A 15,902-nucleotide genomic window follows, 5' to 3' on the forward strand; every position below is an offset into this window, starting at 1 on the left:
CTACTATCGGCCGTATTCTCCTCTCCAGTACCCTGGCATAGACTTTCCCATGGAGGCTGAGAAGTGTGATCCCCCTGTAGTTGGAACACACCCTCCGGTTCCCTTTCTTAAAAAGAGGGACCACCACCCCGGTCTGCCACCCCAGAGGCACTGTCCCCGACCACCACGCGATGCTGCAGAGGCGTGTCAGCCAAGACAGCCCCACAGCATCCAGAGACTTGAGGTACTCAGGGCGGATCTCATCCACCCCCGGTGCCCTGCCACTGAGGAGTTTCTTGACTACCTCGGTGACTTCAGCTTGGGTGATGGACGAGTCCACTTCTGAGCCCTCAGCCTCTGCTTCCTCAATGGAAGACGTGACGGCAGGATTGAGGAGATCCTTGAAGTATTCCTTCCACCGTCCAACAATATCCCCAGTCGAGGTCAGCAGCTCCCCACCTCTACTGTAAACAGCGTTGGTAGGGCACTGCTTCCCTCTCCTGTCCAGCTTCCTCCCCCGCCATCGGATCCAACTCACCACCAGGTGGTGATCAGTTGACAGCTCTGCCCCTCTCTTTGCCCGAGTGTCCAAGACATACGGCCGCAGGTCAGATGAAACGACCACAAAGTCGATCATCGACCTACGGCCTAGGGTGTCCTGGTGCCACGTGCACTGATGGACACCCTTATGCTTGAACATGGTGTTCGTTATGGACAAACTGTAACTAGCACAGAAGTCCAATAACTTAACACCACTCGGGTTCAGATCAGGGGGGCCGTTCCTCTCAATCACGCCCCTCCAGGTGTCACTGTCGCTACCCACGTGGGCATTGAAGTCCCCCAGTAGAACGACGGAGTCCCTGGTTGGAGCACTTTCCAGCACCCCTCCCAGAGACCCCAAGAAAGCCGGGTACTCTGCACTGCCGTTTGGCCCGTAGGCACACATGACAGTGAGAGACCTATCCCCTACCCGTAGGCACAGGGAAACGACCCTCTCGTTCACCGGGGTGAACTCCAACACATGGCAGCTGAGCTGGGGGGCTATAAGCAAACCCACACCAGCCCGCCGCCTCTCACCATGGGCAACTCCAGAGTGGTGAAGAGTCCATCCTCTCTCGAGGAGTGTGGTTCCAGAGCCCAAGCCGTGCGTAGAGGTGCTCCCGACTATCTCTAGTCGGAACCTCTCAACCTCACGCACAATCTCAGGCTCCTTCCCCGCCAGCGAGGTGACATTCCACGTCCCTAGAGCTAGCTTCTGTGTCCAGGGATCGGGTCGTCGAGGCCCCCGCCTTCGACTGCTGCCCTATCCTCTTTGCACCGTCCCCTTACGGTCCCTCCTGCAGGTTGTGAGCCCATGGGAATGGCGGCCCCACGTCGCTCCTTCGGGCTGAGCCCGGCCGGACCCCATGGTGGGAGGCCCGGCCACCAGGCGCTCGCATACGAGCCCCAACCCCGGGCCTGGCTCCAGGGTGGGGCCCCGGCTGCGCCATACCGGGCGACGTCACGGTCCTCTTTTTGTTGTCCTTCATAAGGGGTTTTTGAACCGCTCTTAGTCTGACCCGTCGCCTAGGACCTGTTTGCCTTGGGAGACCCTACCAGGGGCATATAGCCCCGGACAACATAGCTCCTAGGTTCATTCGGGTACTCAAACCCCTCCACCACGTTAAGGTGGCAGTTCAAGGAGGAGGACTTTGGACTCCATTGACTTTTATTGCATGGACACATTTTTCAAAATATCTTTTGTATATGGACATTGTATTTGGACATTTTGGTCCTTTCATTAATATTTTTGCATGTCAGTTTACCCAAAAGTGACAATTCTGTCATCATTTGCCATTCCGAACTTTTGAGAAATTATACAATAATACAATGGTAATTAATGGTCACCAAAACTGTTTGGTTACCAACCTTTCTCAAAATGTAATTTGTGTTCTGCAGAATGAAGAAATTTGAAAAGAAACAGGTTTGGAATGACATGAGGGTCAATAAATGATGATAGAATTTCATTTTTGGGTAAACTGTCTCTTTAATGTCGCCTCTGTGCCAGTTTTTGCTAAGACGTAAATTTCCACATTTGCTGGAGCTACTTCAAATTTTGGAGTTAATTGACAGATTGACCGGTTAAACAGGTATGGCTCTGTAAAATGAATGTTTGTGCAGTAATTTGCAAAAGAAAATAATCTTAAAAACATATGCTTGCACAGCCTTTTCCTAGACGTGTAAAGATTCCAGTGTAACTGCTTCTGGAATCATTTCATTTTTAGCTGTATTACACATATATATCATTTACAAAAAAGTACTGAGGTTTTTGGACATGTACCATTCTAAATATTATGGTATATGAATACAGGAATGTATTGTGGTACAATGGTATATACAGTATTAATTACCACCTGATTTCATCACTGTATCATAATACCGCCAAAATACTTTTTGTAAGTGATAGCCATGCATCAATCCAGATTTTAGAACATGACAAATGTTGTGCATTACATTACTGTTGGAATTGTCTGTGTCTTGTTCCTGGGCAATGGGACATGTAAAATTATGCTTATTTACAGAGGGAGAGTATTAAAACTGTTTTTGTTCAAAACCTCGCTGGACCAAACTTTGCCAATTTTCTTGTCAGACATGCTTCAATGGCTTTTGTCGGGAGCAAATTTTGGCCTGTTCCCCTCTGCTGTCATCCAATGCATAGTGCTCTGTTTGTAATCCAAAACAGGAAAACCTTTGGAAAACTACCGGTGACATATAATGGATTTTTACAGAAGGTTCTCAATGGGCCATTATAAAAGTAAGTTGCAGCTTTCTTAGCATGAGGCCGCATGGAGAAAACATGTAAGCAACGTTCACAATGGCTCTGGTCAAAAACCGCATGAAGTACCTAAATATGGTGTTAGCTTCTACCTTCTAGAGGCCTTTCCACACTGAGCACGATGCGAAAAAGCGAGGCGAATTGTCGACCAACAACGTATTTTTCCTCAGATATGTATCTCGTATATGGATTACATTGTCCGCTGCGCAATTTAGAGCATTAAATTAAGTTAAACAAAGTTTGGTTCTACACCAGAAACACAAACTATCTATAATCCTTACAAGAATAGGCTACATCCTAAAATATAATTAGAAGTACAATTAGCATCAAGCTACACTTGTGTCTGTAATTATTAATGTTTTTGCTTACCCACTTAAACCATCATTGAGTGCTTGCAACTTCCGATTATGATCTATAGTTGATTTTGATTCTATAATAAGCAGACACATGCACTCTACAAACGGAGCACACTAAGAGAGTACATTAGTGCTCGCCCACTATTTTAGCAGCGCTGTTTTAGGCATTTAAGTAGTTTTTCCTTTCATTTTTCCCATAGCGATTTTTAAAGTCTTCGTTAAAGCGTTATAAGCCGTGAAACAATCCAACCGTCTGAGCGATGAATCACAACAGTACAAACTTTGATTTGAAGCAAAACTAAATTGGACAAAAAATAAGGTTCTTAACAGCTTGAATTAGGCAAAGAACTACAATCTCATGAACCATTGCGAATGACATAATCGAATTAAAATTGATGAAGAAATATAAAACTAAGCTGCTGATTATATATATATTGAAACAATACATTTTAGGTTTATTGCAAAATATGGATATGTAATTTCAAATATTTAAATGTTTTGAGAGTGTGTGTGGGGAGACCAATTACACTGGTTAAATCATCTGCGGTGCTTCACAGGAGTGGGCGGAGCATGGCGCTCCTTTTGGTGCGATATGCTCGCTGTGACTTTCTGATTGGTGGAATTTGGGTAATGTAGATTCTCAGCAGGGATTCCGCTGTTAAACACTCCCTATTTATGCAGCTCACCAGGTTTTTAAACAGAGCTTATTTATGAGAGTGCATATTTGTCTTCACATATTTTTTTAGCATATTTTCAGAGACTCTAGTAGACAGTCTTGATATCTTTATGAGGTCAGAGAATCATTAAAACAGACCAGTTTACCTCCACATTCACCCACCAGAACATTATAGCTCTTTGTAGGTTTTCTGTTGTAAGTATCGGTTCCAAAACATGACTCGTAGTAGAATAAATGTCAACATTCCAGTAGTTTATTTCATCAAGGATTGGAAGTTTGTGAAACAGAAGACATTTTCACTCAAGAAGAAACATTTGCGGTTTTGTTGTAGCACCTGCGGGCCCTTCAAGTTGTTAAGTTAATGATAAAAGCAGACAAGGGCAGAGGGAGAGCAGGCGAATGTCAGCTGTATATGATGAAGGTGAGAAGAAATGAAAAATTATCTGGAAGATGCTGTGCTGCATCCAGCCGAAGAAATACAACCAAAGCCGCAACTCGCCTGGCTCGCGGTGAATGTATGGGGGTTGAGATGAGTCTATTACTGAAATGTACTCCCCTTTGGACCTTTATATTTGAGATGGAGTGGCAGTTTAATGGCGGAAAGTCAACACAGATGGAGTTACGAGAGTTGAGGGCAGCATCATTCAGGTCAGCTGACAGGAGAAGACGAGGAAGGGAGATATACAAGGACAAAGATAAAGTCATGAGGTCAGGCTGTCGGTTCGATGTGCTTGATCAAAGCTTAGTTATTTGATTTGAGGGTTAAATTATTAATATGTAAAAACAACAGCATCTGTTAATATGCTTAGAAACTCCAGGCATGAAGAAACCCTTTTTTTGAAGGGGTCATCAGATGCCCATTTTCCACAAGTTCATATGATTATTTAGGGTCTTAATGAAAAGTCTATAACATACTTTGGTTAAAATTTCTCAATGGTAGTATAAAAAACACTTTTTTTTACCTTGTCAAAATCAGCTCTGCAGACATCAATCCGTTCTGTTGCATGTTGCTTTAAATGCTAATGAGCTCTGCTCAGCCCGCCCCTCTCTTCCGTGGGGTGAAGAGCCATGCTCGGAGAGACTGTTTACTTTAGCTGAGAAAATTGCTAACTAGCAAATTATTAGGAAAGGTGATTGCAAAGATTCATAGAAAAACCCCTTATACTCACTTCTGCTGTAAGTGAAGCTGGATCAAGAATGATTTTTACAAACATAGATGCATTTAGGTAGATTGGGGCGCATTCCCTTCACAAACAAAAGTAATCCTCTGCGTCTTCAGCTGATCATTATAGGGTAGATGTGTACACACACTGCCAACACACATTTATGTTCAAACAACATGTAAAAGTGAATTTAGCATCCGATGACCCCTTTAAAATGGATAGTTCACTCAAAAATCTCAAAACTCACTCTCATGTTATTTAAACTTTTTCTTTTGTGGAACACAAAAAGAGATATTTAGCAGAATATTCATGCTGCAATTTTCGTATTGTGAAAGTGCATCTAGATTGGCACTAGATTAGCACCATAATTTTATCTTTAAAGTAGTCCACATGACTTATCCAAAAGCCAAAAACAAAACAAATCAAAACAAAAAAAACAGAACAGAACAAAACAAACTGCACACAAAAAAAATACAAAAAACAAACAATACATAAAAGCACTAAATGAAACAAAACACAACAAAACAAAGTCAAAACACTAAACAAAAATTAAATAAGAGATATTTCTAGATATTTAGCCGAACTCAAGCTGCAATTGTCATACAAGTAAAGTTAATTTAGACTGGCATTATCAACCTTCAAAAATGAAAAAGCACCATAATTTTAATTTTAGAGTAGTCCACATGACTTGTCTAAAGGCAAAACAGAACAAAATAAGACACAAACAAAAAAAATTCTACAAAAAACAAAAACGAAATAATTAAAAAATATATATAAAATACAATTAAATAAAATATGACATTGCATGAAACTATCTAGGCTCGTAGACCTGTAGTTTGAGATAAAGTAGAAAATTCAGTTATACTTATGATATTCTTTGCACAAGCCAACTAAATAACGTCAGATTAATTAATATCATTTGACACCTAATTTATATAAATTATAACCATAATATACTCTTATAATAGCTAATAGCTTTGAATGATACACAAGCCTGAAGGTTAAATCTATACTTCAGAGCACTGCTTGCCTCGGACAATATATTAGTTCCTCTGATTTGTGTGCTAAGGAAATAACTCATGGCAAATATCACGGGAACATTGCCTTCATGTGATAATTACAGTATTTATGCCAGACTACCACGGTATCCCGTCAGGACTTTTCTCTATTAAATGCCTCTTATTTGTTTGGCTAGCACATGTAGCTCGTATCTTATTTCACTGTGGTCTGGAAGCTGCAGTGGTGTGGGGTTATTTTGACCGGAGCCTCTTGTTCGTTTAAATCAAATGAATATTTGGAGGTGTTTGCTTCAGAACCCTATGAGGTCAACAGTCACTGTCTGGTCATTTTTTGTGACTGTCTGGCCAAATGTCCTGAAATCATTTTGACCAACAGATAAAATGTACAGACAGTCACTTTTAAAGCGGGAAGAATTATCATCTCCACTTTCCAGTTCTGTTGTTCTTCCCTAAGCATGTGTCTATGGTAATGAACAAGCACAGCCACGACATTTCTAAAATTAGTATATTAGAGGCATAAATTACATTTTAACATATATTAAAATAGAAAGCAGTTATTTTAAATTGAAATAAATTTTATAAATAATTAATCTTTTAAAATATTTAAATAACGTGAAATAATATATTTCAGTTTTTGATCAAATAGATGCATAAGAGATAAAAACACATGGACAAAACATTAAAAACATCAAATCAATTCACAAACCCCAAACATTTGTGTTAGGAGTTTGGACTTTAGTTCTATATTTTTCTGTTTTTTCTATCTGTTCCTGGGTTTCCTTATTTGGTTTTGTTCCTGTTCTGTTTAGTATTCATTTGATCATTAGCCTTGATTAAGTTAACTCCCGTCACCTGTTCATCCCTCATCAGCTGCACTATTTAAGTCATCCTTTCTGTTCAGTTTGTGTCCGTGATTATTTATGTTACACCCTTCGTTGTTCTTCGCAAGTAAAGACTTATTATTTATTCCTGCCTGCCTTGTCGTGTTTTCCCTCTCTGGATTACAAACATAACAATTTGAATCACATATTATATTATATTATATTATATTATATTATATTATATTATATTATATTATATAGCCTATATTATTAGTCCCTAAATGTTCTATTCAATCTATTCTCTTTGGTCCTTATTAAATAAAATAAAAATTGCTGGTGCTAGAGGCACAGAAATTCAAAACTTCACCTTTAAGTAACTTGACCTCATCAATAGCAAGGATTGTGTTTTCCAGTGCTGAACATGAGTTACAGCCGCAGCTCTTTAATCAGCCTGTAGCTTGCAAATGACCCTGTCACACCTAAAACATCAGGCCCATCTGGAAACTTTCAACAGACCAAATCAACCGAACCTACAATATCAAAGGTCAAAATATCTATGACGACACGGACCTGTAAACCTCTGCGATGCATGCTTTTTAGCATGTCTCCTTTGCAAAAATAATTTATCGTTGGTGGAAATGAAAACAAACTGCATCTGGATGAAGAACGCACTGCAGTAGAATTAAAAAACAGACTTTTATTAGAGAAAAGTATGGTAGAGACTTGACCATCTACCAACACCTTAGCGATCACCCAAAACACTGAATTTTCTGGTATACATATAAGCGCTCCGTTACATTGGCCTTGACTCAACTCAGTTGCTCATAATCACAGGAACTGGCTGTTTAAAGTAGTTTAGTGAAGGCTAAGACTATTAACATGAGGTTATGCTCAAATTGATGGTGAATTTCAACTGGCAACGACTTCACAGAGATTGATAAGTATTTTCTTACTTCATCTGAATATTGCTGAGACGCAAAACATTTATTTCTTTTAAGTATTCAGGGTTCGGCGTGTTTACGAACCATGAGTAAGATCCTTATTCTCACGACATTTGCAGACAATTTCAAACATAAACACAAGCCTAACATTTCCTCCGCAAAAAAAAGAAAACACCAACCGCATGCTGTCGCAGCAGACTAATAAAAACTGCGCAATTATTTTTCTTGTATCGATTACGCAAACAATCTCTGTTTGAATTGGACAGATACTGATGCTGGACAGGGTTGTGTGTTTTTATACACTTCAGATTGTAAACCTCTGTTAAGTATTGGCCTTTTCAGTAAATGCGAGTGTCTAATGGTCCTAACAGATGTTGCTTTGATACAGAACCTAAGTCCTGTCATATTGCCATGTAGCAATGAGTTCTGAATGCCGGCCCAAAACTTCAAGTGCTTTTATCTGAACAAATACGACTCGTCTCGGTCACAGTTTGAGGATGTGTGTTTACAATTAGAACACTAATGCTCATTTCGTGGCCGAAAAAGTGTGAGTGTGTTTATGTAGGAGAGAAAAATAGAATGGCTGGTGAAGAGGGATCGCTGAAACAAGACACACACACTTTTCTGCGACTGTTTGTGTCCAAAACATGAAAGATGCCCCAGAAGCTGAATGTGTGCTGAGAGGAGTGCTGTTAGTTTTCTAAGAAAGCAAGCTTGAGATTTTCGGCTGGTGAGTGATAAAACAGGTGAAAAAATTCTGCAGACATACATTAACCCAAGCCATGTCTAGAAACCTGATTATTATAGAGAATCGGGGTGGTCTCTTGTGACTTGAAACAATAAGCTACTATCTAAAAACTACCCAGAACACCTTAGCATCTGCATAGGAACGTGCTAAAAACCACGCAAAATATCTAAAAAATATTATGTTTATATTTATTAATATATATATATATATTAATAAATGCCAAAAATATCGGCACCCCTGGTAAATATGATCAAAGAAGGCTGTGAAAATGAATCTGCATTGTTAATACTTTTGATCTTTAATTTAAACAAATCATAAAAATCTAACCTTTCATTGGATAATAAGAATTTAAAATGGGGGAAATATCATTATGAAATAAATGTCATTCCTTCACCCAGAATCACTCCAGACCCTTTAGATGCACAGCTCCATGTTGGTGGTGCTTCTCTTCAGTTCATCTCACTCATTTTCTACAGGGTTCAGGTCAAAGGACTGGAATGGCCATAGCAGAAGCTTGGGTTTGTGCTCAGTCACCCATTTTTGTGTTGTTTTTGAGGTTTGAGTTTGGATTATTGTACGGTTGGAAGATCCAAACATGGCCCATTATAAGATTTCTAACAGAGTCAGTCACTTTTTGATTTTTTTTTATCTGTTGGTATTTCATAGAATCCATGATGCCATGTCTCTAAACAGGATGTCCAGGACCTCCAGCAGATATATAGGCCCACAACATCAAAAATACAGCAGTATATTTCATTGTACACATGGGGTACTTTTTATCTCTGTGTTCACCAAACCCATCTTGAGTGTTTGCTGCTAAAAAGCTCATTTTTTAGTTTCATCTGACCATTGAAGCCAGTCCCATTTGAAGTTCCAGTTGTGTCTGATAACTGAATATGCTGGAGTTTGTTTTTGGATGAGCTAGGAGAATTTTTCTTGAAACCCTCCCAAACAACATGTGTTGATGTAGGTGCTGTTTTCAATTTGTTTTCAAGGTTTTCTGACCCCGAGACTCAACCAATTTCTGCAATTCTCCAGCTGTGGTCCTTGGAGAGTCTTCAGCCACTCAAACTCTCCTTCTCGCCATGCATTAGGACGATATAGACACACGTCCTCTTCCAGGCAGTTTTGTAACATTTTATGTTGATTGGAAATTCTTAATTATTGCCCTGATGGTGGAAATGGGAATTTTCACTGCTCTAGCTCTTTCCTTAAAGCCACTTCACTAATTTGTGAAGCTCAATTATCTTTTGCTGCACATCAGAAATATATTCTTTGGTTTTTCTCATTGTGGTGGGTGATTAATTTAGAATTTGGGCCATGTGGGTTTGGATTTTGTTTTCCCTTCATAATAAAAAACTTCATTCAAAAACTGTATGTTGTGTTTACTTGTGTTATCTTTGATTAATATTTAAATTTGTTTGATGATCTGAAACATTAAAGTGTGACAAACATGCAAAAAAATAAAAATTCAGGAAGGGGGCCAACACTTTTTCACACCACTGTATATATATACATGTATATATATATATATATATATATATATATACACACATACACACATATATATATATATATATATATATATATACACACATATACATACACATATATATATATATATATATATATATACATACACATATATATATATATATATATATATATATATATACATATACATATACATACACATATACATACACATATATACATACACATATATATATATATATACATATATATATATATATATACACATATATATATATATATATATATACATATATATATATATATACACATATATATATATATACACATATATATATATATATATATATACATATATATATACATACACATATATATATATATATATATATATACATATATATATACATACACATATATATATATATATATATATACATATATATATACATACACATATATATATATATATATATATACATATATATATACATACACATATATATATATATATATATATATATACACATACACACATATATATATATATATATATATATATATACATATATATATACATATATATATATATATATATATATATATATATATACCATATTGTTAACATGAAAATTGTTTAAATATACTGCGTAAATTTGAAAAAAAAAAAAAATACAGTCTCACAGACAGATGACATACAATGTGATTTTATCTGAACTGTAAAGGTTGTTGGTCGTCTTCTGTGGTCTCCAGAAGGAAATACTTTAGAATCAGACAGTATACGAAGCATGTGATGAATTAGTTTTTTCCTCCAAGACCTCTCAATGCAACACGTTTATCCTGGCAGTTTAAACGGGACAATGTGTGTTTCTCTCAGACAGCCTCAACTATGAGATCACACTCACTGTAAGCGAAAGCAGACGCTCACAGACAATGTAAAAGGCATTTTATTTGGAGTTCCCCTTTAAGACTTTGTGGAAGTCCTGATCATTCCGAAATGATTAATGCTCGCTCTTTCAATCAAGCTGTGAACAATGTAAACATTGTGGTTTTTTTTCTAAATCAGCCAAACATATCAAAAGAGGAATTACAGTTTCCGACAAGTTTCCGATAGAAGCTAAATGGTGGTTAAGGCTCAGATTGTGGACAGCTGGAATGTAGAGGGTCACAATCCGGACAAATCAAACCTCCAGCCACATCAGTCAGCAGACTTGAAAGTACGCGAGGATCTTTAGTGGGCTTTCCAGACATGTCGTAATCTGACACAAATACAAATATTCCATCACCCCTATCAGCTCGCTAATACGCTAGGGGCCTCTTCACTCTGTCGTTTTCTGGCGATGGTTTATTTTTGAATACCGAGGCCATGAGCTTCTCAGACAGCTCCACAAATATTCCAAACACATTGGACAAATACTCATACAGCTGCGTGCCAGTGTACACACCGTGCAGCTCCTTACTATCTGTCAACCCTGGCAGGAGCGCTACACTGCAGGCTGGGAGATTTATGATAATCAAAGCTCATCTGAGATGGTGAAGGCTCCCGATGATGGAAGACAAGTCCCTAGGGTGTCGTAGAGCTTCCTAGGCAGAAGCTAACATCATCCGTTTTCCCTTCGTAATTTCTCAGCTAGCTTCAGAAGAATATGGATTCATTCACACGATGGTGATCATATCTTTACAGTGTTTAATTGCCAGTGTGACAAACTGATTCCATGTTAGTTTCACACAGACATTTATTAGGATTTGCCACTCTGTTTATAGAATTTAAAATATTAGCATTTTTTAAACGACAATTTCGCCAAATGAGTTTTTCTTAAAGGAGCAGTCAGTCATTTTTTTGCCCATTAAATGATATACATTTTTAAAAAATTAAATTTCCAAAATTTTTTTTTTTTTTTTTTTTTTGGATTGATGCCAGATTAACCATTTTGGGTTCCCTAAAGTCTCAGAGTAAACAGTTCTTAAAATATCTGTTTTATTGAAGAACATCTGAAGAACCTTTATCCCCAATAAGGAACCTTTTGTGAAATGGAAATATTCCATGTATGTTAAAGGTTCTCCATGGAACAATCAATTCCAATAAAGAACCTTTATTTTTAAGAGTGTACCCAAAGAAATGAAGACCATTTAGAAGAAATATCATAAAAATATGTTGAACCATGTGAAATGAATATATTAGTTATTAGACATATTATTATATATTGTCATGCAATTGGCAGAGTACGTGGCATTGTTGGCAGGTACCCTCAGATTATGGTGCTAATTAAGTATACATAGTTTGTTTCATTAGATCAAAGTATTGCCAAGATACAGCTTTTCATCCAATTTTAGGTCAACACTGTTAACTTCATCTCATTATAACTTTTGAACAAAGATTCAAAAATTCTGTATGACTGTATATAATGTGTGGCTTTGTCTAGTGAGTCAATTGGAAGTAATTTGAAATACAGATATGAAAAACAGTGCATTTTGCAACAGTGACCACTGTAATGGGCGACTTAACATAAGATATTGAATGTAACTGATTTTTGAACTGGTGGTGATGCTATAGCTATAGATATTCTAAAGTCAGTCAGATTATTATTCAAATCCACCACAATCAGAGTGCCAAAATTTATAATTTCCCTCTGTACGGTTCATAGAGTTGACATAAAATAAGGAAACAAGAAACGTAAGGCAGTAGTTGGTAACCAAACATCCAGGCCATTAGGTGTCAGTATAATGTTCAAAAACCTCAGGTCTTATTGGGACGAATACGAGCCAGCTAAACATAAGATAAAAGTTAATAAGTGTGTAACCCTGTCAATTTTGCCCCATTAAAGTCCTGAAATGACCTTTAATGCAAACACTAAACCTAAGGTAAAGTGCAATATCTAGTTCGCCACTAGGTGGCAGTGCACAATGAAACGTTCTTCTTCTGCTGTTTTCTGGCATTCGCCTTGCCTTAAAAAAAGCCTGGAAAAAACGGGAGCCAGAGCAGAAGTAAATATTAAGATTCAAATTGATTTAGAAAACGAAATATATCCTCGAGATTGAACTACACTGAAAATTAGACAACACTTGTTGTAAAACAAAGTTATCTCGGTGAGTGAAAACTATCATTTTGTGTTGATTAGCTTGGAGCTAAAGTGGTGAAATGACTAAAAAGTTTACATTTCAACATTACAGTGGATAAAAAAACCAAAAACCAGTCTGGCTATCTACAATAGCAGTGGATGTTACCCCACAGGTATATTTTGTTTTATATTCTAATTTTTGTACAATGAAAAAATGCATTTTGAAAGGAAATAATTTTGTTTTGAATCAAGTATGTCAATTTTTAGTTACTATGCTATGCTGTACTTTTGTTTGTCCAATTCCATTTTATTGATTTTAATTTTAAGTTGTATTATTGAACATATGGACTTTTAAATGATGAAAAGATGGAAAAAGGACATTTAGTTGAACATTAGTTAATTTTCTGCACATTTTTGTGTAGACTGTTTTTTTTTTGGAGGATTCTTCTGGTCCCGGATCCCTGGTGTTCTTTCCACCAAAGCTGGATTCCTCTCTGTTCACCCTGGTGCCTGGTTCCCTGGTCCACTGCCTCAACTAACAGCGCTGCAACGGTTCCATTGGGTGTTTTGATATGGACGCTAAGTATTGAAGGGGTGGTTGGACAGTTAAAATGTTTGAGTGCACTCAAGGGTAACAATTGTTTTCTTTGAAAGATTTTTTTTCCTTTTGTTTTGTTTCATGAGATCTCAAAAGTTGTGGCCGATTTGTTAACATCAGTGGTACTAATGCTGTGGGAACTGAACTAAATATTGAATTTTGAATAAGAAAATAAGGAAAATAATCTGAATAAGAACTACATTCAAACCCTAATCTATTGTCCTGTGCTTCCTTTGGAGTGGAATCTATGAGTCTTTTGACCGTATGATTAGTACATAACCAACCTCCTCATCGAATCTAGATTTAGATAACTCCTACTATAGATTCTTAGCCGGCTTTAAGCAGAACTTCCACCGTGGGGTTACAGTTGTGGCGAGCCAGCCAGGAGGTGGGTACAGTGTGTAAAATAGACTCCACCCCAAAGCTGAAGTACACTAAGATCGCGTTTACTGCAAAATGGATCTTTGCAATCAGTTTAATGTGCATGGGCCTAGTTGTCTATATGTTACAGGCATAGACGAAGCCTTTTCTGATGATGACATTACAGAGTTCTTTAAAGTTAACGGGGACATTAAGAAAGTAGTCAGAGTTCCCAACGACCCAGAACAACCCCGAGGCCGTGCACTCATTGAATACACAGCAGAGCGAACAATATCCAGACTCGACCCAGTACAACTAGGTAGCCTGCCCAGTCCCAATGATCCAGCAGTTACCTGGTGTGTCAAGACAGTCCGTGAGCTATGCCAAGAAGAACTAGGACGAGAACTTGCTCAGAAATGTTTAGCTGAATTGAGCTCTCTTGCTGAAATTAGTAAAGCTGGCTTTTGGGAAGCACTTCAAAGTGAACTGCAGAGTGCCCAGCCCCAGACAGAACTTGCCCCTCCGCGAAGCCCAGATACTCAGCTACAGCCCTCTGAAAATCCTGTTGCTGTCTCCACAAATGGTAGCAGTGCAGATGGTGATATGCAAACCAACAATGATATTGCTAATCCATTTGATTCAGTCACCCGCAACATCCCAACTACTGCTACAAGGAGTCCATTTCTTGATGAAGGCACAGTTAACCCACCTCATGTCCAAAAAGTTATTGTTGAACATTTCATTCGCAGTGACTCCACACCGTCTAGTTACAGTCAAAGCAGGATCCGTACATTCTCGGGGCGGCTGCCAAAACCAAATGGAGAAGTTGATTATGATTCCTGGCGTACTCAGGTAGACCTACTTCTTAAGGACGTGTCTGTCTCTGATTCACAGACAGTAAGGAGAATATTGGAGAGCCTCCTCAGCCCAGCCGCAGATATTTTTAAGCCGCTTGGGACGGATGCAACCCCCCAAGCTTACCTCACCCAGCTCGAGTCAGCATTTGGAGTGGTCGAAGATGGAGAGGAGCTATTTTGCTACCTTCCTGGGCTCTAACCAAAACTCAGGTGAAAAACCTTCTGTCTATTTGGGCCGTCTCCAGACTCTCCTCACCAAAGCTGTAACTAGAGGGGGAGTTTCAGCTACAGAGTTGGACAAATACTTACTCCGGCAGTTCTGTAGGGGATGCTGGGACCAGGGTCTGATCATTGGCCTGCAGCTCGAACACAGGAAAACCCAATCCCCCCTCATTCCCAGAATTGTTGTTGCTTTTGAGAACGGAGGAGGATAGGAGAGCAGCAAAGATGGATCGCATGAAAAAGCACCTTGGAAGCATGAAAGCTGCTGTACATGTTCATTCAGTTATGAGCATGCCAGTATTCGAACCTGAAGCTGCCCCCACTACAACAAAGAAACACGAGACAGATTCTAAACTAGAAAAGGAAGTTGCAGAGTTGAGGATACAGGTTGCAAAGCTAATACAGCAAGGAAAGAAAGGAGAAGGGCACGAGGGAGCGCAGAGCCGTCTAGCCCAAAGTGAACTGCCTGCTAAGGCTGAAAGTTTACTCGCGCAAGCTTCCAATAGAGACTCAAACCCCCAATCTCTGACACCACCTAAGCCCTGGTTCTGTTTTAAATGTGGGGGTGATGGCCACATCGCTGCAAAGTGCACTTTTGAACCCAATCCAGGCCTCGTCCGGAAAAAGAATGCAGAGCTCAAAGAAAAACGAGGCAAATTCTGGGCCAAGCAGGCAGCCAACAAAACATCTTTAAACTTTTAGAGGCTCCTGCCTTGGGGCGACCAGGAGCTGAGGACAAAGAATGTCCCATAGCAATGACTCACAATGAGTGCTCTTCTGAAAGCAGTAGTTCT

The sequence above is a fragment of the Barbus barbus genome (genome assembly GCF_936440315.1).
Source record: "Barbus barbus genome assembly, chromosome: 9".
Taxonomy (NCBI): domain Eukaryota; kingdom Metazoa; phylum Chordata; class Actinopteri; order Cypriniformes; family Cyprinidae; genus Barbus; species Barbus barbus.